Consider the following 3,047-nt stretch of genomic DNA (forward strand, 5'->3'; position numbering starts at 1 on the left):
ATCAATTTATGTATCTTTTTATAGCGTTGCATCCAATGATAAGAGGGTTTTGAGTTTTGTAGACCCGTTATAGTTGTTGATGGTGCGCATTTAAGTGGATCATATCAAGGGACTTTTCTGTCAGCAAGTACACTCGACGGTATAGGTATGGTATTTTCCATTTATATTTGTTTAGACTTTGTATTTCATTGTAAAATATATGTTGTTGTATAACAAATTAGTTTTGACAACTTATCAATATTATTATAGTTTATACGTAAATTAGGATGCATTTTATCGCTTGCGTACGGAGTTGTGGATACGAAAAATGACAGCTCATGGTCATGATTTTCCAACCAATTCAAAGCTGCTTTTGGAGAACGTGATAACATGTGTGTTGTCTCTGATTATAATGAAAGTATCATCAACACAATTAGTGTTGTATATCCAAATGTCCCACACCTTGCATGCATTTGACATCTCTGAAAAAATGTTTGTGGTTACTTTCGAAAAAGCAAAGAAAGTATTATTGATTTGTATTATTCAATGTCCAAGACTTATCGAAAAGAGGATTTTGACTACCTAATGACAAAGATTAAAAAAGCTGATCCGAGAGTGAAAAAATACCTACAAGAAGCTGGATATGAAAAATGAAGTAGGTGTCATTCACCGGTAAATAGAGGTCGGATGATGACTTTGAATATTGCTGAGTGTATTAATGGGTGTTTGGTGGAGGCCAGAGAATTGTCAATATATAAATTCTTAGAAGAGGTGCGAATGTTATTTGGATCTTGGAACTATAAAAATAGTGAGATAGCTTCATATACAAGTACTACTTTGGGCCGCAGATTTGATGAAATCTTAACTCTCAATGGTCTGAAAACGTTGAGAATGACGGTATGCATCAATTTTTGTGAGTTTTTACCATGCAGTTATATGTATTGTAATATTTACAATAAACATTATTTTTTTCAAAAAGAAATTAAAATTATAGATAAAGTTCAAAGTATGTATTTTTTATTCTCTTCAGGTTAAGGCGTCCTCAGCGTATATATATTTAGTTTATGAATCTGGAAGAAGATACATTATTGACCTTGAAAGTGAGTCATGCAGCTGTGGGAGGTTCCAAATAGATCAAATAACTTGTGCTCACGCTATTGCCGTATTGAAGTCTAAACATGTAAAGGAATTTGGTCCATATTGTTCTGAATACTACAAACCAGCTACTTTGTTGAAGACTTATCAAGTTCCAATCTTTCTAATGCCAGATAGGACAGACTGGAATGCTCCTAATAGTGTAGCTAAGGAAGAGGTATTGCCCCCTATATTCAAAAGACTTCCAGGAAGACTGAAGAAAGGGCGAAAGAAAAAATCTAGCGAAACACTTTCATCAAGCACAAATCTTTGCGGACGTTGCGGACATGAAGGACACAATAGGTGTTCCTGCAATTTCTTCACAAAAGAGAATTAAGTTTTAGTTTCTGTTGACTCTTGAAGATTATTCACTCGATTATCGTTTTTCGTTTTTTAAAAATGACGTCAGTAAACAGTTTTTGTTTGCTAATTTAACATTGAAATAATTAAGAGTTTTGTTCAATTTATACTTGATTTTGATGAATTTTTCGCTCAAATATTTTTGTGTATTTGTTTACTGGTATTAATTGTTTTTATTTGTTTGTAAGTATTTGTTTGCTGAGTTAATTGCATCAATTATCAGATTTAGTTTGATATTTTAACATTCAAAATAACAAAAAGTAAGTTAAGTATTTGTTTGCTGAGTTAAAGACATCAATGATCAGATTTAATTTGTCATTTTTTGCTCATATTTTTGTATGCATATGTTTTTATTTGTTGATAAATGTGTCTTATTAATGACAAACAAATCATATCTAAATGTATGTAGCTTATAAGACGGTATATATGTTAAAAGTTATTCAGATATATATGTAAATTTTGAGTTTATAGTGATTATATAGGTATTTACTACATGTGACAAAATATTGTATGTATATGAGTAGATATACATGGAATCATTTTTAGTGTGTGTAAAATGAAAAACTCAAAAGTATGAACGCAAAAAGATCTTTATATACATGTTATATATGAATGATTCGAGGTATAAAATTATAATGAGTGGTGTTGAATAAAATACTATGAATAATCCAACATTTATAAGATTATTAAGACTAAATACAATGTAGTTGACATGTAAATGCATTTTAAAAATTATATTTACGCATAAGAATTAAGGTATAAACAATATGTATATGTTGACATATACACACATTCAAGAAGAAAAAAAGAAAATATTCTAAGTTGTTATGTATTAAAATGAAGAAATATGTTTTGTAGAATAGAGTGCTGTGTATATTACTACATATACACTCAATCAAGAAGTTAATTTGATTTAATCTTTATAAACATAAGTTAACAATTATACACACAATAAACAATACAATAGTTTAATAATGCAATAAGCTTATAATAGACATATGACATAATTGGTATACAATTTGTATATGTATACGTAGACATACATATTTAAAAGAATAAAAACATAAACATAAATGCTATGTTATTTGTATAAAAGGAATGTGTTTTGTAAGCATTTGGTTATCAGTATCATTTAGTCTACATATGTATATGTAGATTAATTCACGAAGAAATATAGAACGACAAATCATGTACACAAAATAATAATAAGCAAAGAAATTTTTATCATTAATCCACAAGCATTGCTTAAAAAACTGTTAAAATAAATTTGTTAATAAGAAAACATCTAAAGTAGTTAAAAATGCAACATTCCTGACAAAATCCGTATTAGTAAACATTCTGTAAACCATAATATACTGTCCTCCTACCCAATTCTAACTATAGCCATTTCATCAGTAATTGAGTGTTTTGTTGGCCTTGGTCTTGGAGGGTCTTCATTCTCACTGACATAATCCTTTTTTGCTTTTCGAAGATCATAATTTCAAAGGAGAGATGCGTATCGCATACGATGGTATGCCGCTTCAAAATCAACTGAAGGGACTGATATTCCTTCGCTTATGTATTCTGCATATCCA

At 29.6% G+C, this 3,047-nt stretch overlaps 1 pseudogene; it reads left to right on the top strand.

The window, feature by feature from the left end:
• The first annotated feature begins 525 nt into the window (after window positions 1-525).
• Window positions 526-1,450, top strand: LOC124897058 (annotated as a pseudogene).
• The last annotated feature ends 1,597 nt before the right edge of the window (window positions 1,451-3,047 follow it).

This window comes from Capsicum annuum, chromosome 1 (genome assembly GCF_002878395.1).
Source record: "Capsicum annuum cultivar UCD-10X-F1 chromosome 1, UCD10Xv1.1, whole genome shotgun sequence".
Taxonomy (NCBI): Eukaryota; Viridiplantae; Streptophyta; class Magnoliopsida; order Solanales; family Solanaceae; genus Capsicum; species Capsicum annuum.